The sequence below is a fragment of the Pseudophryne corroboree genome, unplaced genomic scaffold, assembly GCF_028390025.1.
Source record: "Pseudophryne corroboree isolate aPseCor3 unplaced genomic scaffold, aPseCor3.hap2 scaffold_213, whole genome shotgun sequence".
Taxonomy (NCBI): Eukaryota; Metazoa; Chordata; class Amphibia; order Anura; family Myobatrachidae; genus Pseudophryne; species Pseudophryne corroboree.
This window is the reverse complement of record NW_026968774.1, coordinates 329,901-355,777: the sequence shown is the minus strand read 5'-3', so window position 1 is coordinate 355,777 and position 25,877 is coordinate 329,901. Positions and strand designations below refer to the sequence as shown.

The following is a 25,877-nucleotide window of genomic DNA, read 5'->3' as shown; positions in this document are numbered from 1 at the left end:
CAGAGAAACCAGTTTCAATAGCTAGGGTGTCTTTAAAGGTGGGATTGTTAACGGCCATCATATCCTTGAAGGTGGTTATATGAGGTTTCAAGAGGTTGGGGCGTGGTTTAGGGGGCTTGAGCTGGGCATACTTTTCATTGTTAAACATATCCTGTAACAAGAATGGTGTAAGGGATGGGTTTAAAAAAAAGGATTCACCTAGGACATAGGTGCCTGCATCAGTAGACTGGGGATGTTTTATGCTTAATATGAATTTACTATCACATCTGTTTTGTCTATGAAGGGTAAGACGGGTAAGCAGGGACTCACCATATTTGTCTTTTCTTGAGAGAGCCTCTTTGGGCTGGTATCCATAACTATGGCCAGAATTCCATCCCACTGATCCCCAATACGCACATTTATTTCCCCAATATTTACTAGTAACACAAATATAGGCTTCAGTGGGGGTATTACGTGTACCATACTGATCACACTGCCAGGCATAATGTTTGTTAAGACAGGGAGCAATGGTACAGAAATCTATTTTATAGGCGGCAACCTCAGTATTGGAGGAGTTATACCAAAATGTGTAGGTGCCGGATTTTTGTGTAATGTCTACTTCAGCTGTAGCTTGGCAAGTGAGGACCATTAGGATTATCAACATAGTCCCCAGGATAGAGGTAGGGGACAGGTTCCTCATCCTCCTCTGTTCTTCTGTCTTCGCTAGGTGGGAGGTCAGGGCTGTCTGCCCCCGTTCGTACCTCGCTGGAATCACTTGCTTCCCTCTCTAGGTCTGGTCTAGGAACCTTTTTCACTCGGGATGCATGGATCCAGGTGGGGCTTTCCTCTGTCAGGACTGCTGTTCTGGTTACTGCTACGACCTCTGTCTCTGGACCGTAGGTGAAGTCTCCTGGGTTCTTGTTCCTGGGGAGCACCTTCACCACGACTCTGTCTCCGACTTTAAAGGGGTGTGTAGGTTCCTGTGGATTCAAAGGATTTTTACAAACAACCTCATGTTCAATTTCATTCAGTTTTGTTATCAGGGACCTGACATACTCTTCTCTGATGAGTTCTAGATCTCCCTCCTGTATTACTAATGGTTTCTTAGCCCAAGGTGTAGGGAAGGGCCTACCCATTAATATTTCAAAGGGGGAGTAACCCAAAGTCTTTTGTGGTGTCATTCTAATTTCTGCCAAGATAATGGGAAGGACTTGCTTCCATTTGTGGAAGGTGCCTCCTGTGGCCTTCCTAAGCTTGTCTTTGAGGGTCCTATTCATGCGTTCTACGACCCCTGAACTCTGCGGGTGATACGGGATGTGGAACTTCCATTCCACCTGCAGGGCCTTTACCAAGGCCTGTGTAATTTTTGCTGTAAAGGCGGAGCCTTTATCACTATTGATTTGCAATGGGCACCCCCATCTGGGGATGATTTCCTGAGTTAGGATCCTAGCAACTGTCTTTGCATCCTCAGATTTGGTGGGGAATACCTCTGGCCATCGAGAGAACATGTCTACAATGACCAGGGCATACTCCTGTTTACCAGTACCTGGGATATGGGTGAAGTCAATTTGCAGGTGTGTAAAGGGTGTGGTGGGGTATTCAAGATGCTGATGTTTTGCCTTGTCAGGGTTGTTGGGGTTGTTTCGCAGGCAAGTGATGCATCTACTGACATACTGATCTACTAATGACTTGGCATCCGTGACATAGAAATCATTACGTAAGAGTAAGGTAGTTGTTGCCTTACTGTGGTGTCCTATGCCATGGTAGTGGGCAATAAACAAGGGTGCACTGGACTGGGGTATACAAGGTTTCCCCTCTTTGCAGATTAATCCTGTTTTAGGATTCTTCTGCAAAACTGGGTAAGTCCAGTCAGCTAGGTCGGCATTGGAGGCTGAGGCCTGCAACTGGGTGATCAGGTAGTGGTTGTCGAGAGCTGGGGGGGTCATGATGGTCATGTGGGCCTGAGTGATGGGCTGTGAGGCTGCATGTTTGGCAGCAGAGTCAGCAAGGGCATTTCCAAGGGAGACTGCATCCTTCCCCCCGGTGTGTGCCCTGCAATGGAGGATTGCAATGTCAGAGGGTAAGGTTATGGCATGCAGAAGGTCAGAGATGAGTTGGGCATGTGATATGCCTTTTCCATCAGCTCCAAGGAAACCACGGCGTCGCCAAATGACCCCATGGTCATGCACGACGCCGTACCCGTATTTGGAGTCAGTGTAGATGGTGACTGGTTTATTCCGGTAAAGGTGACAAGCCCTTGTGAGAGCAATGAGCTCTGCAGCCTGTGCTGACTGGTAAGGAATAGGCTGCGCTTCCAGAATAATGTCAGGGAGAGTGACAATAGCATAACCCGCTTGGTACGTGGTGTCATTGGGTCTGCTACAGGAACCATCTACAAAAATGACATCCGCGTCGGGGACAGGGACAGGGGACATGTCCAGTCTGGGGGATGTTTCTGACTCAATGGAGGCCGAGCAGTCATGGGGTTCAGGAGGGTGGTCTTCAGGACCTTTGAGCCCCAGTAGAGCGTTGAGAATGGGTGCAGGACCTGAAGAGTTGGTGGCATACTTAATGGTGAGTGAGGGGTTGTACAAAAGGAGAACCTCATATCCACTGAGGCGCTGAGCTGACATGTGTTGTGTGTGTAACCCTTTTAAAATGGTTAGAACATCATGAGTGGTGTGAAGTATTGTTGTGTGGCCTAGGGTGAGTGTGGTGGCCATTTCAGTTACCATTGCACAGGCTGCAAGTGCCCTGAGGCAAGCAGGCATACCTTGCACAGTGACAGGCATTACTTTGGAAAAAAATGCCACTGGGCGCAACTTTCCTCCATGAAACTGTGTGAGCACCCCCGCCATGGTTTTACAGTTGTCCCTTGCAAACAAATGAAAAGGTAGTACATAGTTGGGGAGGCCAAGTGCCGGACTTTTCATTAACATACACTTTAAGCTTTCATATGCAGTTAACATTTCTTGTGACCATTGTACAATATTAGGTTTGTCTTTCAGTGTGGCTTGTCTCAAAATGTTATCATAATAGGAACAATCAGATATCCACTGTCTGCAGTAATTTACCATACCCAGAAAAGACAGCAGTTCTTTCTGGGTAGTTGGGGTGACCAGGCCCAATACAGACTGAATGCGCTGTGGACTGACCTTCCTTTCCCCCTGAGTGAGCACAAAACCTAAGTAATCCACATGCTTCTTACACCATTGCATTTTTGTTTTGGACACCTTGTGTCCACATTCACAGAGCCAGTTTAACAGTGATATACCATCCTCCCGGCAGGCCTCCTCAGTTTGACTACAGAGCAGCAGATCATCTGCATACTGTAGCAGGACTGAACCATGGTGAGGTTGCCAGGGCCCCAATGTGGCCTGGAGTACAATGCTATACACAACAGGTGCGTCAATGAAGCCCTGGGGTAAACGACACCAGGTGAGTTGCTTGCCCTCAAAAGAAAATGCAAAAAGTAACTGTGTCTGTGCATCCACTGGAATGCTAAAAAATGCATTTTTTAAATCAATTACCGAAAAAAATGCAGCATCTGCAGGGATAGCTGAAATGAGTGAGTTAATGTCAGGTACAATGGGTGCTATAGGCACAATGAGTTGGTTAATTGCCCTAAGGTCTTGTACAAACCTTACACTGCCATCTGACTTAGCAACTGGGTTGACTGGTGTGCAGTAAGGTGAAATTACGTGTCTGAGAATGCCTTGTTGGAGAAACTGTTGTATCATTGGTCTAAGACCTTCAACCTTCTCTTGTGACAAGGGGTATTGTTTTTGATAGACAGGTTGTGTGTCAGGTTTCAGGGTTGCTCTATATGGTGTACAAGGAATGAGGCCAGTGTCATAGGGACCCTCCGACCATAGAGCAGGGTTTACTTTGTCAAAATCAGGTGTAATGTCTGTTGCTTCCCACACCGGTAGGTGTGGGGACTCAACCTCCAGGCCACTGCCAGTGGGTGAAGGGAGAATGGAGATTTCGAGTTTGCTAAGAAGATCCCTTCCCAGAAGATTAATTGGACATTCAGGTATTACAGTGAAATTGTGTTTACCCATATATGTGCCTCCCGTGGTTCTGACACTAAGGGCATCTGTCAGGTAAGCATCTGTGGGTATCCCATTGATTCCCATTGAAGGAGCAGTCTTTTCCAAGTGACCGTCGTACAGGTCGACACACAAAACACTAGTAGTTGCCCCGCTATCTACCAGGAAAGGGATTGCTCTCTTTCCTATAATCAAGGTTAGTAGCGGTGGGTCCTTCCAGTGTCTGGTGAGCTGGGCAAAGGCTGGGATACCCTCCTCCGGGCCCCGTCAGTGGGAGGGGTCCTGCCAGTCAACTCGGAATCGGACATGATCCTGAAAGGGGTTGTTGTGTGACTGTCGGGGATGATCCCGGGAGGGAGCCGGAGCTTGGGGCTGTCGGTGGTTTTGTGGGGGACAAGGGCAATCCCTTGCCCAGTGATCGTCCCTTCCACAGTTGAAGCAGGAGGTTTGTTTCCTGCTGGCAGAGTCAGGGGGGTGGGGTGGCCTGGCTTGCGGGTTTTGATATCGGGCTGGATTACGGGGTGGGCCAGTGGAGTGCTGCTGGCGTCTATCTCCCCGACCTCTCTGATTTTGGTAATTATGAGTTGGGGCATTCTGCAAGGGTTTTTTAACATCAAAGCATCCTGCAGCTTCCTTTTCATATAAGTGCTTTTCAAATTCCTTAATATTATCAGAGGTCCAGGAAGAAACACCTTGCTTAACAGGGACCATAACAGATGGCAACAAGTTATTTACAAAGGTAGAAATTAGTAAATGGTCTGTATCTACAAGAGTAAGACCTGCATCTTCAGACCAACACTTTTTAAACCTCTTCCAAAACTCAGTGACAGTTTCAGTTGGCTTTTGTTTACATGCTACGGCAATAGGAAGAGAAGCCCGGGTTTTAAAAATCTCTTTCATATGGGTCTCAATTTCCTTCCACATCTCCGTTACACCGTCCCCAGTATTGAGAGGGTAGCGAACGGCATCGTTAAGGATGGTAGGAGTGTTTATGGTGGGAATCTTTTTCCAATCCCACCCGTTGTAATGGTCTATAACCCCATCTATGATCAGCTTCATATCTTCTTGAGTATAGCTGCGTCCTGTGCAAGCCTTTTTCAAGTAAGCTATGCAGCCGTCAGGTGCAACAGTGGGTTTGGGACAGTTCTTAACAATTCTGTCTAAATCCTCTATTTCAATGGGTTTCTTTAACAACTGATCCCCTACTGTCATGAAGGGCAGGTGGGTGGCGACACCGAGGAAACCAGTGCCGGATCGCGTTGTGGAGGGGGTGAGAGGGTTGTCAGTAGCAATAGTTAAGTCAGCGTTGCGGCGGGAGGCGGTTTGTCTGTTAGGAGTAGGGGCACTAGGGGCGGGGGTGGTTACGTCTATGTGGAGGGTACTGTCAGGGGGGGCTATTTCTCCTTCAGAGCCTCCTGAGCCTCCTTCCCCTCCTCCTCCTCCCCCTCCTCCTTGCATTGGCATTCGTGACAAAGCAATTGCAGCTAAAAGATCTGTGTCTTTTAAGGAGGGATTTAGGGGAGTGTAAGGCGGGGGAGAAGAATTTTTCAGAAACTTGTTGCTTCTAAATTCCTCAGCTTTATGCAGTCTGGAAGTTACAGATTTTATTCTACGCTGTTTCTGCTTGATATTCTTGTCATACCAATGAGGTGCTATCGTGAGCCATTGCTCTCCTCCAGCACGCATATATGTCATGTCCCATTGTGGGTCATGATCATACCATGGCCAGGCTTCCTTGTCTTCCAGACAAAGACCTTTGACCATGTCCATATAAAAGGGATAATTAATACCGTCACGGGGGAATGGACTGGGGCTGCCAACTTTCTCTGTCCATCCTGCTAAGTTATCCACCCAAGGGTTAACTAAATAATAATCTGTGGTGGAGTTACGGGCAACATATTCCTTACATGTCTCCCCTGGTAAAGGTGGAGGATAAATGACTGTTTTACTCTGACCCCCTCCCATAGTAAAGAATACAATCTACACCAGCTTTCTACGCAATTTCCACAACAACTTACAACAACTGTCTATGCAATATCACAACAAAAATGCAGTTTAAAAAAAACCTTCTATACAATTTCACAACAAAAAGACTTTCTATGCAATTTCACAACAAAAAAAAATGCAATTTACAAAAACTTTCTATGCATGCATTAGTTAACACCAGTTAATTAGTCATTGACAATATCACAATATTATCTGTATAATGAGAACATGAAATCTTTTGACGGGTACGCTTACCTTCGTACAAGATGTCAGAAAAAATACAGCGTTTTAAACAGGAAGCAAGAAAAGTGTTTTGAGTAAAGATATCTGGCAGACGAAAACTTACCAGCCGTCTGGACCAAACATAAGAACTTATCACACTACAAACATACAAGAATATATAGGCGATCAAATCGGGGTATTTTCTACGTTACGTATAGACCCCAGGTCTATTTTTTTTTTTTTTTTAAGTATCCCAGATACTAACGTCTTTGGAGAATTGCGCTTTTCTCAGACGTATCTTTAAGTCCCAGACATTAAAGATTATATGGTATCCCTGATACCTGTTTTATGCCTTACATAAAACTACGTAATATTAAGTCCCGGACTTAAATATTACCTTGTCACGTGTTCCCGGAACACGGAGCGAGTTCAAATTCAGTGTTTGAACGCAATCCCTTACGGAAAAGACAGACAATGAATTCTCTATCTTACCGGTTCGGGGGCGATCAACTGAATCCAGGACTGAGCCCCCACTTTGAAAGGAAAATCAGCCTCTTCTTGTACCCCTCGATTTGGTGGCCACTGACGTCAGTGAGAGCAATCCTTAACGTTACAGATAATACACGACACCATGTAGTTAAGAATCACTCTGCGTTTATTGTTCATAACAATGGTATATAAGGCATCATTGTCTAGGGAGGGATTGGAATGTCCAGGGAGGGGTAGGCAAAAGTAAATACTTTATTGGTTTAACTTTACTGCATAGGAGGGGTAAAACAGGCTACATGGGGGGATGTAGGATACAGCCTAGTACTTCATCTAGGGGTGGTGATTTCACACAGTTCCCAACAAACTATGGGTGGAGCTATATTCATTTTATGCAATGCAAGCTAAATCCAAGGCAAAAGAAAAAGAAACAATATTTACACAATGCACAATGACAGAGTATATTTAACCCTTCAGGTACCCAAGCAGCGACCCTCCCCAGCTCTAGCCCAACTCCTACATACCTGCCAGGTGAGATACTATGATCATGAAGGTGCTTCTCCCAGGGCAAGGCTCACCCATTGCACTCTGGGTGTGCTGCTCCTGCGATTTCCCCAAATGTGGGAAACTTGACTGCATAATTTGTGTTTCCCCTGGTCGGCTCTCGTATAATTCAGATCTCTTTGTCTCAGGTCTCTCTCCAGCCTAGTTTGCTGTCTGTTTCCACTTCTCTTTTCTTGAGCCGCTGCCTTCTATGCCCTTGTGCACTCTCCTGACTTCTCCTGTCTGCTTACTTTGTGCCTTCCAACGCACAATGCATACTACAGGTAGTGCTGCAGGGCCCACACCCTTTTACTTGCCTTTCAGAGCAGCTCTGGAGCTGTTACAGTGCCCAGCTGCTGCAAGAAATCAGCTTGAATGCTTCAGGGGCTGGGGCATAGCCAACATGAGCCCCACACCGACGGAGGGTGGAGGTGTTTAATGCGAACTAAGGGTCATCCAAGCGCCGCAAAAGGCCGCCATGCCCTGCATACCCCTTTTCTCTTTTCATATGCAGATGAGGGTTCCAGCCAACTTTGGCCCACTGCTTGGATGACATCACCGTATGCAAATCCGTCTTCTGCAGACCTTTTCCCAGGAATGCTTGTACTAGTTGTTGCATTTGGTTTGTTGTTTGGGGGTGCTTCAGTATTAGGCAGCCTTCTGCTCTCCCATGTTCATCTGAAAATATGTGTTCTCCCTGCAGTTGTTGTCCCCAGATGAGAGTTCCCTTGTGCTGCCTCAGTTGAATCTCCTTTACTTGACAGAGATGTGCCTGAGCAGCGGCCCTCCCCAGCCCTATCCCAAATCATACTTATTTTGCATAGGAGATACCATTGTCATGAAGATTGTTCTCCCAGGGTGAGGTTCATTCATTGCATTCTGGGTATGCTGACCCCTGTGATTTCCCCAAATGTGGGAAACTCGACTGCATTATTTGTGGTAGTGGGGGACTGTGTTTGTGCTTTCCTCTGGTCAGCTCTGGTAAAAGTCAGATTTCTTTGTCTCAGATCTTCCTCTAGCCTTGTTCTTTTTTCGAGAGTTTCCTTGTGCTGCCTCAGTTGGAGCTCCTTCACTTGACAGGGGGGTGCCCGAACAGCGACCCTCCCCAGCTCTAGCCCAACTCCTACTTACCTGCCAGGTGAGATACTATGATCAGGAAGGTGCTTCTCCCAGGGCAAGGCTCACCCAATGCACTCTGGGTGTGCTGCTCCTACGATTTCCCCAAATGTGGGACACTTGATTACATAATTTGTGTTTCCTCTGGTCGGCTCTCGTATAATTCAGATCTCTTTGTCTCAGGTCTCTCTCCAGCCTAGTTTGCTGTCTGTTTCCACTTCTCTTTTCTTGAGCCGCTCCCTTCTATGCCCTTGTGCACTATCCTGACTTCTCCCATCTGCTTACTTTGTGCCTTCCAAAGCACAATGCAAACTACAGGTAGTGCTGCAGGGCCCACACCCTTTTACTTGCTTTACAGAGCAGCTCTGGAGCTGTTACAGTGCCCAGCTGCTGCAAGAAATCAGCTTGAATGCTTCAGGGGCTGGGGCATAGCCAACATGAGCCCCACACCGAAGGAAGGTGGAGGTGTTTAATGCGAACTAGGGGTCATCCAAGCGCCGCAAAAGGCCGCCATGCCCTGCACACCCCATTTTTATTTTCATATGCAGACGAGGGTTGAAGCCAACTTTGACCCACTGCTTGGATGACATCACCATATGCAAATCCATCTGCTGCAGGCCTTCCCCCAGGAATGCTTGCACTAGTAGTTGCATTTGGTTTGTTGTTTGGGGGTGCTTCAGTATTAGGCAGCCTTCTGCCCTCCCATGTTCATCTGAAAATATGTGTTCTCCCTGCAGTTGTTGTCCCCAGATGAGAGTTCCCTTGTGTTGCCTCAGTTGAATCTCCTTTACTTGACAGAGATGTGCCTGAGCAGCGGCCCTCCCCAGCCCTATCCCAAATCATACTTATTTTGCATAGGAGATACCATGGTCATGAAGATTGTTCTCCCAGGGTGAGGTTCATTCATTGCACTCTGGGTATGCTGACCCCTGTGATTTCCCCAAATGTGGGAAACTCGACTGCATTATTTGTGGTAGTGGGGGACTGTGTTTGTGCTTTCCTCTGGTCAGCTCTGGTAAAAGTCAGATTTCTTTGTCTCAGATCTTCCTCTAGCCTTGTTCTTCTTTCGAGAGTTCCCTTGTGCTGCCTCAGTTGGATCTCCTTCACTTGACAGGGGGTGCCCGAGCAGCAATCCTCCACAGCTCTAGCCCAACTCCTACTTACTTGCCAGGTGAGATACTATGATCTTCACTGTTAGGGCAATCAGGATGTGGAATTCCCTGCCAGGGAAGGTGGTAATGGCGGACTCTGTAATTGGATTTAAAAAAGGAATGGATACATTTCTGAATGAAAAAGCTATCCAAGGTTATAATACTTAAAATATCAACATGGTTATTCCGGGGGTAACATGAGTTATAGTAGTTAACTAGTCATAAAACATTATTCAGCAAGTATGTAGAATCATCACAACTTAAAACAGGTTGAACACGATGGGCAATTTGCCTCTATTCAACCTCAAAAACTATGTTACTATATGTTACTATATTACTATGTTACTGTAGTATACAGAACACCACAATGTAATGAGCAGTGATAGTGAGCACTGATGAGGATACTAGAACTGACACTGAGCAGCAAGATGCAGCACTGGACTATTAGTAATGTACTGTAGTATGCTGAGCACCACAATGCAGCACAAGACAATGAGCAGTGATACTGAGCACTGATGAGGATACTACTGAGAACTGACACTGAGCAGGAGAGACACACTACTAGTATTACTGAGCAGCAATAAGTAACCACTGATACTGAGCACTGATATTGAGATTTCCACTGAGAGAACATAGCCACGTCCTCTCCGCTCTCTCTTCAATGCACGAGTAAAAATGGCGGCAACGCGCAGCTCTTTATATGGAATCCGAATCTCGCGAGAATCCGACAGCGGGATGATGACATTTTCCCTTGTTCAGGTTTTCCGAGTCAGGCGGGAACAACCGAGCCTGCCTCGGACCAGTGTAAACCACGTGGAGTTCGTCGGGAATTCGGTTCTCGGAGAACCGAACCCGCTCCTCTCTACCTTATACCCATCAATTTTTTTATTTTCAATCTAAGCCCCTGCAGTTTTCTGTAAGCATCTGCTTCGCTATGATGATCAACAAGTCACAAGGGCAAACACTCAGGGCTTGAGGCGTAGATCTTAGGACCAGCTGCTACAAGCATGGCAGAGGTGTCACTATCACTGGTGACACCCAGAGAGGTGGCGAGGGAGATTGTAATGCAGTGCGCGCAGATAAGCAGTGCAATGGTAAAAAGGAGGCATGGTTTCATAGGTAGGGACGTGGCCTGGTGGCCTGAATCTACATTTTGTTGCTCCGGGTGTCCCGGGGGTTGGGGGCTGCACCCGGGGACTAGTGTGTGTGCGGTGCTGGCTCCTGCACAGTGACAGTGCATGGCCACCGAGCATGACGCCTCCATTCTTGACCATGCTGTAATTGCAGTCGCACTGCAGTTCAGCGTGATCATATAAAATGGTGTAGCCTCCTGCTGGTGCAGACTGTATGTGCGCGCAGGAAGCCGCCACCATTTTTGTGATCACAGCGGCTGAATGTGATGTCATACAGCCGCTGTGACCACGCCCCCTGTGTCTCCTCCGTTGCAGACCCCATTTTGAAGCCTTGCCCCCGCACCGCTCCATCCCTGACTTGGAAATGGAGTGTTGCTGACCCCCCTCTCCCCCCCCCCCCGCCCCGATTGACAGGCAGAGGCGATCGCATTCTCTGCGGGGTGCCGCAGAAAATGTAGGCACATGCGTATGCTCTTAGCAATTTTTGCAGTTGGATCGCTTATTGTGATTGCAATCCAACCTGAATCAGGCCCTATTACCTATCACAATGCGCTGCGGGCAGTACAAAATTGGGTTAATATAGGAGTAAAACTCCCAGACCTGTGCTCCTTAACTGTACCTGGTGGCTAGTGGAGCGGCTGCCCAGTAATCAGTGTCCACGCCAGTGCGCACACGGTCCACCCCCTACGGCCACGCTCCCCTTCATCAGCGGCCTCGTGATCCGGAAGGGCGGTGTGTGTGTGACTGACCTTAGGAAGAAACTGGAGCCTCCGCTGCAGTGACCCAGCAACCAGGGCACGGGAGTATACAGCGCCGCTGGGAGTGATGAAGCTGCAGTAAAGATGTCTATTAGACCTAGCCTGCTGCAGCCCTTGTAGATTCTCATAAAACAAGTTCTTCTTTTCTTGTCAAAATTAATAGCTAAGAATAGGCTGCTTGAGGCAGGCCCCTGTTAAGAGGCCTGCTACTGAAGGCACCAACTACAAACTGAGCTCCCTGTTCATGGAAGCGGGGTTATAGAGGAGAATGCACTGAGCATCTTGGGAACAGTCAAAAGCTTTGAGCCGGTTGGTGCCTCAGATCAAGATCCTACTCTACACCCCAATGTGAATCCTTGTGGAGTCCAGTGTACCCCACAGAAGAAATTAATGTGTCACACCCATTGGCAGCAACCTTAGAATAGCTGCTGACGGGCACAATTGAGAAAGGAAGGGGGGGGGGGACATTTGAATCCAGCACATAGATGCAATTCAAATATGTAATTTGTACCTTCCTATTTTAAAATATAATGGATGAACCTCACCCTGTGAGAACAATCTTCATGATCAAGAGATCTCATATGCAAAATAAGTATGAGTTGGGATAGGGCTGGGGAGGGTGGCTGCTCGGGCAGCCCCTCCCCCGTCAAGTTAAGGAGATTCAACTGAGGACGCACAAGGGAACTCTCGTCTGGGGACAACAACTGCAGGGAGACCACATCTGTTCAGATGAACATGGGAGGGTGGAAGGCTGCCTAATATTGAAGCACCATCAAATATCAAACCATATGCAACAACTAGTACAAGCATTCCAGGGGGAAGGTCTGCAGAAGACGGATTTGCATACGGTGATGTCATCCAAGCAGTGGACCAAAGTTGGCTGGAACCCTCATCTGCATATGAAAAGAGAAAAGGGGCATGCAGGGCATGGCGGCCTTTTGCGGTGCTTGGATGACCCCTAGTTCGCATTAAACACCCCCACCCTCCTTTGGTGTGGGGCTCATGTTGGCCATGCCCCATCCCCTGAAGCATTCAAGCTGATTTCTTGCAGCAGCTGGGCACTGTAACAGCTCCAGAGCTGTTCTGTAAGGCAAGTAAAAGGGTGTGGGCCCTGCAGCACCACCTGTAGTTCGCATTGTGCGTTGGAAGGCACAAAGTAAGCAGACGGGAGGAGAAGTCAGGATAGTGCGCAAGGGCATCCTTTTCTCTTAGTCCGTAGAGGATGCTGGGGTCACATTAAGAACCATGGGGTATAGACGGGATCCGCAAGAGACATGGGCACTTTAAGACTTTCAAAGGGTGTGAACTGGCTCCTCCCTCTATGCCCCTCCTCCAGACTCCAGTTATAGGAACTGAGCCCAGGGAGACGGACATTTCGAGGAAAGGATTTATTGTTAAACTAAGGTGAGCATCTTACCAGCTCACACCTTAAGCATGCCGCAGAATGTGGCATTCAACAGAACACAAGCCAACGGCATGAACAATTGCAGCAAAAAGCTGACCAGAACCATAACACAACATGTGTATAACCACAAGTAATAACTGCAGACACAGTATGGACTGGGACGGGTGCCCAGCATCCTCTACGGACTAAGAGAAAAGGATTTACCGGTAGGTATTAAAATCCTATTTTCTCATACGACCTAGAGGATGCTGGGGTCACATTAAGAACCATGGGGTTATACCAAAGCTCTTGAACGGGTGGGAGAGTGCGTACGACTCTGCAGCACCGAATGACCCAACTTGAGGTTATCATCAGCCAAGGTATCAAACTTGTAAAACTTAGCAAAAGTGTTTACTAAATAGCTGCTCGGCAAAATTGCAATGCCGAGACTCCCCGACCAGCTGCCCAGGATGAACCCACCTTTCTAGTAGAATGGGTCTTCACCTATTTCAGTAACGGCAATCCTGCCGTGGAATGAGCATGCTGAATCTTACCACAGATCCAGCGCATAATGGTCTACATGGAAGCAGGACACCCAATCCTGTTGGGAGCATACAGGACAAACAGAGCCTCTGTTTTCCTAATCTGAACCGTTCTGGTGACATAAATTTTCAAAGTTCTGACCACAGCCAGAGACTTTGACTCAACGAAGGTGTCAGTGGCCAAAGGCACCATGTGGAAAGATGAACCACCTTCGGCAGAAATTGTTGACGTGTCCTCAATTCTGCTCTATCTTCATGAAAGATCAAATAAAGGATCTTGTGATACTGCATGGTTTGTACTGTTTTCCATGTGCTCCCAGATCTTTCAAGCAAGTAGCATGGTCAAGAAAGTTCTGTTTGAAAAGTAACAACATTTACTGTCATTGTTATAGAATTTGGGAGAAAAAACAAGAAGAAATCTGCACTGTTGACGCACTGGACAGAATGAATGAATCATAAAATATAACCTTTATTAAGTATGTATTAAAATTGGATAAATATTAATATTATTATCCCAAACTGCAGTGAAACATAAAGGTTAAAATCACAGAACTAACATACATGTGCATAAGAAGAATAAAGAGATGTGAAAAAAAGGTTTAAAAAGCGTGTCCGTGTGTGATTATTTTTGAAGGCACAACCCTGGCGGGGTTGTTTATATAGATATATATGTTGCTAATAATCACTTTCTAGCGTAATGTTATTAAATAGCTGTTAGTATCTATGTCGTCAGGTACCACTGGGTCGTATCCTATATACTCCCTTCACTCAATAGGGGTTACCTCCCGGGAAGCCATCCCCATTGGCGAATTTGTGGGGGTGATTGAGTATAACCGGTAAGCTAACCTCCAATTTGTGGGGTGCTTAGGTAGATGGGGATCACTTATTTCTCTGTGTCCCCTAAGACTATATTCCTAAATTCAATACCATAGGGGGATAGCTTTCTATATCGGATAAGGAATCACTTGATAGGGAAATCTCTATGCATCATGGAAAGATCATATTTATTAATATCCAAACTAAAAAAATGATGAATAGCTTTAATTTAGCTGTTTAGATATAGTTAATTGGCGAGATATACCAACAGGTGCGGTTGCCTTAAGGAATATGGCAATTCCAATATAAATAGCAGCCCTCCTTCATATAATCAGCCAGATCTTATTAAATCTGGTCCAGATATAGCCGTTCAGATATACTTAATTGACAACATATATCAATCGGTGGGGTTGCCTTAAGGAATATAGCAATTCCAATTCTCATATAAATAGCAACCTTCCTTCATATATTCAGCCAGATCTTATTTAATCTGATCTAGGCGTAGGCAATAATGCTTTCCTTAGAGGTATAGCCACCTCAATTCTTATTAGGAAGCAAAGTGTCTGTCATAATGGTTTATCCAATTCATCTAAGAAATAATATATTCCATGTGTCAGAGATTCATTACTCTCTATTTACACTGTTAAAGAGTTAATTCTTATTATGTTACAGTGTAATGAAATTATCATATAGGGAGATGTGGCAATTCCATGTGCTATATATATAATAACCCTTAGTGGTCCAGATTCCACAATGAGGAATTTTCTTATAAACCGCTGAAACACACAGCTGTTTGACTGACTTCCAAATATATCTATCTCACTTTGTAACAGTCTTATGATAGAGAAACTGTTACATATTCGGTCACTTAGTTATCTAAAGGTAAACAGACTCAGTGTGAGGGTAATATAATATATCAAATGCGCTGTCAATAATCGTGGTAACTGGTGTAATAATGTGGTATATTGAGTATGCTAGTAAGGCATATAACTGCTCTCCAGCCTTTAAGTGTTACCAATCAATTTGTTACACTGTAAAGGATTTATGGTGTCCTGTTAGGACATGCAGCTGCTAGGCTGACTCAAAGATTTATCCATTTGTAACAATTATGTAACAGTTATATACATGTTACTGGTATTACATTGAAATAGTATGACACAGGCCAGCAGTCCCATGTGTCTAGATTCCACAATAGGAGATTTTCTTTGTCTTATAAACTGCTGGAACACACAGCTGCTAGACTGACTTCAAATATATATATTACTTTGTAACAGTCTTATAGTAAAGAGACTGTTACACACTGTCATTTAGTTATCTCAAGGTTAGCAGATTCTGTGTGAGGATAGTGTTCTGTTAGAACATGCAGCTGCTAGGCTGACTCATAGAAAATGTATCCATTTGTAACAAATGACACATACAGCATTAAATTAATATCTATAGCAGCCCATGTGACATCTCTACTCTTATCATAATTGTCTGGTTATTGCCAATCTGGACAGCAGGAGTGATATATATTCACTAGTCCCAATATCCCATCATATAAATATACCCACACTGATATACTTTCTTATCAAGAGTTATTAGTAGCTATCTGTATGCACTTTAGACATTGTAATTGCTAAGTGACATCATATCTAGTGTATTCCTTTCTTATAGCTCAGCTTCTATTCCCTATTAGTGGAGACTAACAGCTAACATCATAATCATATATTTTTGTTTTATAACATTTCACATGAGTCAAATACACGAGGACACGCCGTGCCCTACACGCGTGTTTCACTGCATCTATGGCAACTTACATTAAAGCTAACAAGAAAGCACACTCGTTCTGTCTTTAAACAGATAAAAGAAACCCCAATAATATGGGGCATGCAAAAATTTAGATAAAACTCAGTTTTGCTCCTCTCCACGGAAATCTTTAGTAAAAGGCGAAAGATTTGTTCGTTCTGAAGAGAAACCAGAGCATGACCAAGATTCCACCTGTCGCCTGAGTGCCATGCCAGCAGTCCTCATTCAGCTCAAAGTGAGCACCCAATATGAAAGAAAGAAAGCAGATTTCTCACCAGGCTTCCCCTTGCTATAAGCATGGTTTGTACTCTTTTCCATGTGCTCCCAGATCTTTCAAGCAATTAGTATGGTCAAGAAAGTTCTGCTTGAAAAGAAACAGACATTTACTGTCATTGTTATACAAATAAACTTACATTAAAGCCAACAAGAAAGCTCACTCGTTCTGTCTTTAAACTGATAAAAGAAACCCCAATAATATGGGGCATGCAAAAATTGAGATAAAACTCAGTTTTGCTCCTCTCCACGGATAATCTTTAATAAAAGGCGAAAGATTTGTTCATTCTGAAGAGAAACCAGAGCATGACCAAGATTCCACCTGTCGCCTGAGTGCCATGCCAGCAGTCCTCATTCAGATCAAAGTGAGCGCCCAATTTGAAAGAAAGCAGATTTCTCACCTGGCTTCTCCTTGCTATAAGCATGGTTTGTACTGTATTCCATGTGCTCCCAGATCTTTCAAGTAAGTAGCATGGTCAAGAAAGTTCTGTTTGAAAAGAAACAAACATTTACTGTAATTTCTATGCAAATGAGCTTTCATTAAAGCACACTCATTCTATCTTTAAACCGATAAAAGAAACCCCAAAAAGATGGGGCATGCAAAAATTGAGGTAAAACTCAGTTTTGCTCCTCTCCACGGAAATCTTTAGTAAAAGGCGAAAGATTTGTTCGTTCTGAAGAGAAACCAGAGCATGACCAAGATTTTCATCTGAAAATATGTGTTCTCCCTGCAGTTGTTGTCCCCAGATGAGAGTTCCCTTGTGCTGCCTCAGTTGAATCTCCTTTACTTGACAGAGATGTGCCTGAGCAGCGGCCCTCCCCAGCCCTATCCCAAATCATACTTATTTTGCATAGGAGATACCATGGTCATGAAGATTGTTCTCCCAGGGTGAGGTTCATTCATTGCATTCTGGGTATGCTGACCCCTGTGATTTCCCCAAATGTGGGAAACTCGACTGCATTATTTGTGGTAGTGGGGGACTGTGTTTGTGCTTTCCTCTGGTCAGCTCTGGTAAAAGTCAGATTTCTTTGTCTCAGATCTTCCTCTAGCCTTGTTCTTCTTTCGAGAGTTCCCTTGTGCTGCCTCAGTTGGATCTCCTTCACTTGACAGGGGGTGCCCGAGCAGCAATCCTCCACAGCTCTAGCCCAACTCCTACTTACCTGCCAGGTGAGATACTATGATCTTCACTGTTAGGGCAATCAGGATGTGGAATTCCCTGCCAGGGAAGGTGGTAATGGCGGACTCTGTAATTGGATTTAAAAAAGGAATGGATACATTTCTGAATGAAAAAGCTATCCAAGGTTATAATACTTAAAATATCAACATGGTTAATCCGGGGGTAACATGAGTTATAGTAGCTAACTAGTCATAAAACATTATTCAGCAAGTATGTAGAATCATCACAACTTAAAACAGGTTGAACACGATGGGCAATTTGCCTCTATTCAACCTCAAAAACTATGTTACTATATGTTACTATATTACTATGTTACTGTAGTATACAGAAAACCAAAATGCAATGAACAGTGATAGTGAGCACTGATGAGGATACTAGAACTGACACTGAGCAGCAAGATGCAGCACTGGACTATTAGTAATGTACTGTAGTATGCTGAGCACCACAATGCAGCACAAGACAATGAGCAGTGATCTGAGCACTGATGAGGATACTACTGAGAACTGACACTGAGCAGGAGAGACACACTACTAGTATTACTGAGCAGCAATAAGTAACCACTGATACTGAGCACTGCTATTGAGATTTCCACTGAGAGAACATAGCCACGTCCATTCCGCTCTCTCTTCAATGCACGAGTAAAAATGGCGGCAACGCGCAGCTCTTTATATGGAATCCGAATCTCGCGAGAATCCGACAGCGGGATGATGACATTTTCCCTTGTTCAGGTTTTCCGAGTCAGGCGGGAACAACCGAGCCTGCCTCGGACAAGTGTAAACCACGTGGAGTTCGTGGGGAATTCGGTTCTCGGAGAACCGAACCCGCTCCTCTCTACCTTATACCCATCAATTTTTTTATTTTCAATCTAAGCCCCTGCAGTTTTCTGTAAGCATCTGCTTCGCTATGATGATCAACAAGTCACAAGGGCAAACACTCAGGGCTTGAGGCGTAGATCTTAGGACCAGCTGCTACAAGCATGGCAGAGGTGTCACTATTACTGGTGACACCCAGAGAGGTGGCGAGGGAGATTGTAATGCAGTGCGCGCAGATAAGCAGCGCAATGGTAAAAAGGAGGCATGGTTTCATAGGTAGGGACGTGGCCTGGTGGCCTGAATCTACATTTTGTTGCTCCGGGTGTCCCGGGGGTTGGGGACTGCACCCGGGGACTAGTGTGTGAGCGGTGCTGGCTCCTGCACAGTGAAAAGGCATGGCCACCCAGCATGACGCCTCCCTTCTTGACCATGCTGTAATTGCAGTCGCACTGCAGTTCAGCGTGATCATAAAAAATGGTGTAGCCTCCTGCTGGTGCAGACTGTATGTGCGCGCAGGAAGCCGCCACCATTTTTGTGATCACAGCGGCTGAATGTGATGTCATACAGCCGCTGTGACCACGCCCCCTGTGTCTCCTCCATTGCAGACCCCATTTTGAAGCCTTGCACCCGCACCGCTCCATCCCTCACTTGGAAATGGAGTGTTGCTGACCCACCTATCCCCCCCCCCCCGCCCCGATTGACAGGCAGAGGCGATCGCATTCTCTGCGGGGTGCCGCAGAAAATGCAGGCACATGCGTATGCTCTTAGCAATTTTTGCAGTTGGATCGCTTATTGTGATTGCAATCCAACCTGAATCAGGCCCTATTACCTATCACAATGCGCTGCGGGCAGTACAAAATTGGGTTAATATAGGAGAAAAACCCCCAGACCTGTGCTCCTTAACTGTACCTGGTGGCTAGTGGAGCGGCTGCCCAGTAATCAGTGTCCACGCCAGTGCGCACACGGTCCACCCCCTACGGCCACGCTCCCCTTCAACAGCGGCCTCGTGATCCGGAAGGGTGGTGTGTGTGTGACTGACCTTAGGATGAAACCGGAGCCTCCGCTGCAGTGACCCAGCAACCAGGGCACGGGAGTATACAGCGTCGCTGGGAGTGATGAAGCTGCAGTAAAGATGTCTATTAGACCTAGCCTGCTGCAGCCCTTGTAGATTCTCATAAAACAAGTTCTTCTTTTCTTGTCAAAATTTATAGCTAAGAATAGGCTGCCTGAGGCAGGCCCCTGTTAAGTGGCCTGCTACTGAAGGCACCAACTACAAACTGAGCTCCCTGTTCATGGAAGCGGGGTTATAGAGGAGAATGCACTGAGCATCTTGGGAACAGTCAAAAGCTTTGAGCCGGTTGGTGCCTCAGATCAAGATCCTACTCTACACCCCAATGTGAATCCTTGTGGAGTCCAGTGTACCCCACAGAAGAAATTAATGTGTCACACCCATTGGCAGCAACCTTAGAATAGCTGCTGACGGGCACAATTGAGAATGGAAGGGGGGGGGGGACATTTGAATCCAGCACATAAATGCAATTCAAATATGTAATTTGTACCTTCCTATTTTAAAATATAATGGATGAACCTCACCCTGTGAGAACAATCTTCATGATCAAGAAATCTCATATGCAAAATAAGTATGAGTTGGGATAGGGCTGGGGAGGGTGTCTGCTCTGGCAGCCCCTCCCCCGTCAAGTTAAGGAGATTCAACTGAGGAAGCACAAGGGAACTCTCGTCTGGGGACAACAACTGCAGGGAGACCACATCTTTTCAGATGAACATGGGAGGGCGGAAGGCTGCCTAATACTGAAGCACCATCAAATATCAAACCATATGCAACATCTAGTACAAGCATTCCTGGGGGAAGGTCTGCAGCAGACGGATTTGCATACAGTGATGTTATCCAAGCAGTGGGCCAAAGTTGGCTGGAACCCTCATCTGCATATGAAAAGAGAAAAGGGGCGTGCAGGGCATGGCGGCCTTTTGCAGTGCTTGGATGACCCCTAGTTCTCATTAAACACCCCCACCCTCCTTTGGTGTGGGGCTCATGTTGGCCATGCCCCATCCCCTGAAGCATTCAAGCTGATTTCTTGCAGCAGCTGGGCACTGTAACAGCTCCAGAGCTGTTCTGTAAGGCAAGTAAAAGGGTGTGGGCCCTGCAGCACCACCTGTAGTTCGCATTGTGCGTTGGAAGGCACAAAGTAAGCAGACGGGAGGAGAAGTCAGGATAGTGCGCAAGGGCATCCTTTTCTCTTAGTCCGTAGAGGATGCTGGGGTCACATTAAGAACCATGGGGTATAGACGGGATCCGCAAGAGACATGGGCACTTTAAGACTATCAAAGGGTGTGAACTGGCTCCTCCCTCTATGCCCCTCCTCCAGACTCCAGTTATAGGAACTGTGCCCAGGGAGACGGACATTTCGAGGAAAGGATTTATTGTTAAACTAAGGTGAGCATCTTACCAGCTCACACCTTAAGCATGCCGCAGAACGTGGCATTCAACAGAACACAAGCCAACGGCATGAACAATTGCAGCGTGGCCTAAGTAAAAGGGGGTGTGACTTCGCGGGAGGACCCGCGATCGCGAGTCACGCCCCCGTTTTCGGCACTGAGGGGGCATGCCCAGCGCTCTGTGAGCCGCTGGCATGCCACCTCTCCCTCTGACTTCAGTGAATAGACGCTGTGCGCATGCGCACAGCGTCTATTCACCGCTGCTCTGCTAAGCAGGGCAGCGACAGACAGAGCCTCCCAACTGTCCTCCCCACCGCGGGACACTGCGGCCCGCAGGTGGGACAGCGGGACAGTCCCCAAAAAACGGGACTGTCCCGCGAAAATCGGGACAGTTGGGAGGTATGATATGGGGCATGCAAAAATTGAGATAAAACTCAGTTTTGCTCCTCTCCACGGAAATCTTTAATAAAAGGCGAAATATTTGTTAGTTCTGAAGAGAATCCAGAGCATGACCAAGATTCCACCTGTCGCCTGAGTGCCATGCCAGCAGTTCTCATTCAGCTGAAAGTGAGCACCCAATTTGAATGAAAGAAAGCAGATTTCTCACCAGGCTTACCCTTGCTATAAACATGGTTTGTACTCTTTTCCATGTGCTCCCAGATCTTTCAAGCAATTAGTGTGGTCAAGAAAGTTCTGTTTGAAAAGAAACAAACATTTACTGTAATTTCTATGCAAATGAGCTTACATTAAAGCACACTCGTTCTATCTTTAAACAGATAAAATAAAACCCCAATAAGATGGGGCAAGGAAAAAATGAGATAAAACTCAGTTTTGCTCCTCTCCACGGAAATCTTTAGTAAAAGGCGAAAGATTTGTTCGTTCTGAAGAGAAACCAGAGCATGACCAAGATTCCACCTGTCGCCTGAGTGCCATGCCAGCAGTTCTTATTCAGCTCAAAGTGAGCACCCAATTTGAAAGAAAGAAAGCAGATTTCTCACCAGGCTTCCCCTAGCTATAAACATGGTTTGTATTTTTTTCCATGTGTTCCCAGATCTTTCAAGCAATTAGTATAGTCAAGAAAGTTCTGTTTGAAAAGAAACAAACATTTACTGTCATTTCTATGCAAATGAGCTTACATTAAAGCACACTCGTTCTATCTTTAAACCGATAAAATAAAACCCCAATAAGATGGGGCATGCAAAATTTGAGATAAAACTCAGTTTTGCTCCTCTCCATGGAAATCTTTAGTAAAAGGCGAAAGATTTGTTCGTTCTGAAGAGAAACCAGAGCATGACCAAGATTCCACCTGTCGCCTGAGTGCCATGCCAGCCAGGGCCGGCTCCAGGCCTACTAGCACCCTGAGCGAGAAAATGTAAAAGTGCCCCCCCCCATGCGCGCGCCGAAGGCGCGCGCGCCCTTGGAAAAGTGGGTGTGGCCTCTTGAAAAAGTGGGCGTCGTCTCGTCCCCCAGCAGTGCCAGCTACACATGACATGCCCTCCAGCAGTGCCAGCTACACGTGCTAGTGTTCACTTTTTAGGGCAGGTTGCTGATCACAGGGAGGGCACATTTTTAAGTTAGGTGGGCAAAATGATGTACATACTGTAATGCTTGTTGTTCCCATTTCCACACGCTAAAGCATGGACAGTGCGCGCCGAAGGCGCGCAGCAAAAATTTAGGGGAGTTACTTCGTGGGGAAGGTGCGTAGCCACATTATAGTGGCAATTCACATTACACCACACAGTAGTGCAGCTAATACACATTGCACCAGGTAGAACCTCCTATAAGAGCACGTTAGACACATTGCGCCAGGTAGAGCACTGAGACACACTGCCCAGCCACAGACGCCTAGCGGGAACACTACATGATATGCCCCCCAGCAGTGCCAGCTACACATGACATGCCCCCCAGCAGTGCCAGCTACACGTGACATGCCCCCCAGCAGTGCCAGCTACATAAATGGCCACACAGTTCCAGATGGATAAATGCCCCCACAGCGCAGATATGCCCCCACAGTGCCACATACATTAATGCCCTCACAGTGCAAGATATGCCCCCACAGTGCAAGAAATGTCCCCACAGTGCAAGAAATGCCCCCACAGTGCAAGAAATGCCCCCACGGTGCCAGATACATAAATGCCCCCACGGTGCCAGATACATAAATGCCCCCACGGTGCCAGATACATAAATGCCCCCACGGTGCCTGATACATAAATGCCCCCACGGTGCCAGATACATAAATGCCCCCACGGTGCCAGATACATAAATGCCCCCACGGTGCCAGATACATAAATGTCCCCACGGTGCCTGATACATAAATGCCCCCACGGTGCATGATACATAAATGCCCCCACGGTGCATGATACATAAATGCCCCCACGGTGCCTGATACATAAATGCCCCCACGGTGCCTGATACATAAATGCCCCCACAGAGCCAGATAAATGCCCCCACAGTGCCAGATATGTCCCCACAGTGCCAGATATGCCCCCACAGTGCCAGATATGCCCCCACGGTGCCAGAAATGCCCCCACAGTGCCAGATAAATGCCCCCAGTGCCAGATAAATGCCCCCACAGTGCCAGATAAATGCCCCCACAGAGCCAGATAAATGCCCCCACAGTGCCAGAAATGCCCCCACAGTGCCAGAAATGCCCCCACAGTGCCAGATATGCCCCCACAGTGCCAGATATGCCCCCACAGTGCCAGATATGCCCCCACAGTGCCTGATATGTCCCCACAGTGCCAGAAATGCCCCCACAGTGCCAGAAATGCCCCCACAGTGCCAGATAAATGCCCCCACAGAGCCAGATAAATGCCCCCACAGAGCCAGATAAATGCCCCCACAGAGCCAGATAAATGCCCCCACAGTGCCAGAAATGCCCCCACAGTGCCAGAAATGCCCACACAGTGCCAGAAATGCCCCCACAGTGCCAGAAATGTCCCCACAGTGCCTGATATGTCCCCACAGTGCCAAATATGCCCCCACAGAGCCAGATATGCAATGCCCCCACAGTGCCAGAAATGCCCCCACAGTGCCAGAAATGCCCCCCACAGAGCCAGAAATGCCCCCACAGTGCCAGAAATGCCCCCACATAACCAAAAATGCCCCCTGTGTGCCAGAAATGCCCCCACAGTGCGGATCTCCCCCCCCCCAAAAAAAAAAAAATACCTGCGGCGCTGGGGAGGAGTACTGCTGTCCGCCTGTGTGGGAGCGCTGGCGGGCGGGCGGGAGGCCGGGCGAGTGAGCCTGAGCCTGGGTCCGGGCTGGCGGGCGGGTGGGCGGCCACTTGTGCAGGCGGGCTATGCGCGGCGCCGGCGTCTGACGTTAGATACCGGCGCCGCGCAGCGCGCATACACAGCGCGACCGCCAAATGCTGCAGCAGCACACACACAGGGCCGGCTCCAGCATCGAATATGGCGGCGCCAGCGCGTGGCGCCCATAAGGGTGGCGCCCTGCGCGGCCGCTCTATTCGAACATGCCTAGAGCCGGCCCTGATGCCAGCAGTCCTCATTCAGCTCAAAGTGAGCACCCAATTTGAAAGAAAGAAAGCAGATTTCTCACCAGGCTTCCCCTTGCTATAAGCATGGTTTGTACTCTTTTCCATGTGCTCCCAGATCTTTCAAGCAATTAGTATGGTCAAGAAAGTTCTGCTTGAAAAGAAACAGACATTTACTGTCATTGTTATACAAATAAACTTACATTAAAGCTAACAAGAAAGCACACTCGTTCTGTCTTTAAACTGATAAAAGAAACCCCAATAATATGGGGCATGCAAAAATTGAGATAAAACTCAGTTTTGCTCCTCTCCACGGAAATCTTTAATAAAAGGCGAAATATTTGTTAGTTCTGAAGAGAAACCAGAGCATGACCAAGATTCCACCTGTCGCCTGAGTGCCATGCCAGCAGTCCTCATTCAGATCAAAGTGAGCGCCCAATTTGAAAGAAAGCAGATTTCTCACCTGGCTTCTCCTTGCTATAAGCATGGTTTGTACTGTATTCCATGTGCTCCCAGATCTTTCAAGCAAGTAGCATGGTCAAGAAAGTTCTGTTTGAAAAGAAACAAACATTTACTGTCATTTCTATGCAAATGAGCTTTCATTAAAGCACACTCATTCTATCTTTAAACCGATAAAAGAAACCCCAAAAAGATGGGGCATGCAAAAATTGAGGTAAAACTCAGTTTTGCTCCTCTCCACGGAAATCTTTAGTAAAAGGCGAAAGATTTGTTCGTTCTGAAGAGAAACCAGAGCATGACCAAGATTTTCATCTGAAAATATGTGTTCTCCCTGCAGTTGTTGTCCCCAGATGAGAGTTCCCTTGTGCTGCCTCAGTTGAATCTCCTTTACTTGACAGAGATGTGCCTGAGCAGCGGCCCTCCCCAGCCCTATCCCAAATCATACTTATTTTGCATAGGAGATACCATGGTCATGAAGATTGTTCTCCCAGGGTGAGGTTCATTCATTGCATTCTGGGTATGCTGACCCCTGTGATTTCCCCAAATGTGGGAAACTCGACTGCATTATTTGTGGTAGTGGGGGACTGTGTTTGTGCTTTCCTCTGGTCAGCTCTGGTAAAAGTCAGATTTCTTTGTCTCAGATCTTCCTCTAGCCTTGTTCTTCTTTCGAGAGTTCCCTTGTGCTGCCTCAGTTGGATCTCCTTCACTTGACAGGGGGTGCCCGAGCAGCAATCCTCCACAGCTCTAGCCCAACTCCTACTTACCTGCCAGGTGAGATACTATGATCTTCACTGTTAGGGCAATCAGGATGTGGAATTCCCTGCCAGGGAAGGTGGTAATGGTGGACTCTGTAATTGGATTTAAAAAAGGAATGGATACATTTCTGAATGAAAAAGCTATCCAAGGTTATAATACTTAAAATATCAACATGGTTAATCCGGGGGTAACATGAGTTATAGTAGCTAACTAGTCATAAAACATTATTCAGCAAGTATGTAGAATCATCACAACTTAAAACAGGTTGAACACGATGGGCAATTTGCCTCTATTCAACCTCAAAAACTATGTTACTATATGTTACTATATTACTATGTTACTGTAGTATACAGAAAACCAAAATGCAATGAACAGTGATAGTGAGCACTGATGAGGATACTAGAACTGACACTGAGCAGCAAGATGCAGCACTGGACTATTAGTAATGTACTGTAGTATGCTGAGCACCACAATGCAGCACAAGACAATGAGC

At 46.7% G+C, this 25,877-nt stretch overlaps 14 non-coding genes across 14 annotated transcripts; 6 read left to right on the top strand and 8 right to left on the bottom strand.

The window, feature by feature from the left end:
* Positions 1-7,241: 7,241 nt before the first annotated feature.
* LOC135006486 (U1 spliceosomal RNA) lies at positions 7,242-7,404 on the top strand. Its single transcript, XR_010206680.1, has one exon. It is a non-coding gene; the product is annotated as a U1 spliceosomal RNA (small nuclear RNA).
* Positions 7,405-8,075: 671 nt separating this feature from the next.
* LOC135006348 (U1 spliceosomal RNA) lies at positions 8,076-8,239 on the top strand. The gene has a single exon (XR_010206551.1). It is a non-coding gene; the product is annotated as a U1 spliceosomal RNA (small nuclear RNA).
* Positions 8,240-8,391: 152 nt separating this feature from the next.
* On the top strand, positions 8,392-8,554 carry LOC135006548 (U1 spliceosomal RNA). The gene has a single exon (XR_010206733.1). It is a non-coding gene; the product is annotated as a U1 spliceosomal RNA (small nuclear RNA).
* Positions 8,555-9,225: 671 nt separating this feature from the next.
* LOC135006635 (U1 spliceosomal RNA) lies at positions 9,226-9,389 on the top strand. The gene has a single exon (XR_010206810.1). It is a non-coding gene; the product is annotated as a U1 spliceosomal RNA (small nuclear RNA).
* A 6,629-nt stretch (positions 9,390-16,018) lies between these two features.
* Positions 16,019-16,134, bottom strand: LOC135006568 (U5 spliceosomal RNA). Its single transcript, XR_010206746.1, has one exon. It is a non-coding gene; the product is annotated as a U5 spliceosomal RNA (small nuclear RNA).
* Positions 16,135-16,420: 286 nt separating this feature from the next.
* Positions 16,421-16,537, bottom strand: LOC135006611 (U5 spliceosomal RNA). Its single transcript, XR_010206787.1, has one exon. It is a non-coding gene; the product is annotated as a U5 spliceosomal RNA (small nuclear RNA).
* A 270-nt stretch (positions 16,538-16,807) lies between these two features.
* Positions 16,808-16,923, bottom strand: LOC135006566 (U5 spliceosomal RNA). The gene has a single exon (XR_010206744.1). It is a non-coding gene; the product is annotated as a U5 spliceosomal RNA (small nuclear RNA).
* Positions 16,924-17,067: 144 nt separating this feature from the next.
* On the top strand, positions 17,068-17,231 carry LOC135006479 (U1 spliceosomal RNA). Its single transcript, XR_010206673.1, has one exon. It is a non-coding gene; the product is annotated as a U1 spliceosomal RNA (small nuclear RNA).
* Positions 17,232-21,070: 3,839 nt separating this feature from the next.
* Positions 21,071-21,183, bottom strand: LOC135006615 (U5 spliceosomal RNA). The gene has a single exon (XR_010206791.1). It is a non-coding gene; the product is annotated as a U5 spliceosomal RNA (small nuclear RNA).
* Positions 21,184-21,458: 275 nt separating this feature from the next.
* Positions 21,459-21,574, bottom strand: LOC135006588 (U5 spliceosomal RNA). Its single transcript, XR_010206765.1, has one exon. It is a non-coding gene; the product is annotated as a U5 spliceosomal RNA (small nuclear RNA).
* A 275-nt stretch (positions 21,575-21,849) lies between these two features.
* On the bottom strand, positions 21,850-21,965 carry LOC135006591 (U5 spliceosomal RNA). The gene has a single exon (XR_010206768.1). It is a non-coding gene; the product is annotated as a U5 spliceosomal RNA (small nuclear RNA).
* A 2,458-nt stretch (positions 21,966-24,423) lies between these two features.
* LOC135006600 (U5 spliceosomal RNA) lies at positions 24,424-24,539 on the bottom strand. Its single transcript, XR_010206777.1, has one exon. It is a non-coding gene; the product is annotated as a U5 spliceosomal RNA (small nuclear RNA).
* A 270-nt stretch (positions 24,540-24,809) lies between these two features.
* LOC135006565 (U5 spliceosomal RNA) lies at positions 24,810-24,925 on the bottom strand. Its single transcript, XR_010206743.1, has one exon. It is a non-coding gene; the product is annotated as a U5 spliceosomal RNA (small nuclear RNA).
* A 144-nt stretch (positions 24,926-25,069) lies between these two features.
* Positions 25,070-25,233, top strand: LOC135006467 (U1 spliceosomal RNA). Its single transcript, XR_010206664.1, has one exon. It is a non-coding gene; the product is annotated as a U1 spliceosomal RNA (small nuclear RNA).
* The last annotated feature ends 644 nt before the right edge of the window (positions 25,234-25,877 follow it).